Genomic DNA, 621 nt, shown 5'->3' with positions numbered 1-621 from the left:
GGGTCTGACCCCGGCCCGGGGAACACCGCCCGGCCAGCGCCAGAGGCAACGCCACAGCCCGGCCAGACCCGTTCTTCTGTCAAGAAACCCCTTCCTGGGCTCAGAGCTTCTGGAGGAGGCCCTGGGCCACGCTCTATCACCTACGATGACACTACACAACTCGCTGGCACGCAAGGCTAAAAGGAACTTAACAGGGAAAAAAGGAGGTGCCCGGAGAACGCATCACCCAGCAAGATGATCCGGCCTCTCTGGGGGCAAACTGGTCTGGAACGAAGGTCCTGACGGGAAAGCACATGGGAGGGTGAAACGTAGGCGCGAGGACGGGGAAGAGCTTTGTTGACCTGTTGGATCCAATTAATGAAAACTAATGGAAAAGCTCTGCAGGAGCCCGGCATGGGGCCAGGACCCCTTCCCTCACAGAGAAGCTTTGCACCCTCGCACGGCAGAACCCCACGTCGCTGGGCAGCGGGACAGAGCTCGGCTTTAGCTTAGGCCTCCTGGGCTTGCCCTGCCTCACGCTCTGGGTTTGCCACATGGTTTTGCCAGGCCAGTGGCCACGGGGAACGGTAGCCACTGTGCTCCCAGCTGGGGACAAGCCGGGGGCACCCCGCCTCGTGCCCT

Source organism: Apaloderma vittatum, unplaced genomic scaffold (genome assembly GCF_000703405.1).
Source record: "Apaloderma vittatum isolate BGI_N311 unplaced genomic scaffold, ASM70340v1 scaffold24778, whole genome shotgun sequence".
NCBI classification, from domain to species: Eukaryota; Metazoa; Chordata; class Aves; order Trogoniformes; family Trogonidae; genus Apaloderma; species Apaloderma vittatum.
Note: the sequence above shows the minus strand (reverse complement) of the source record.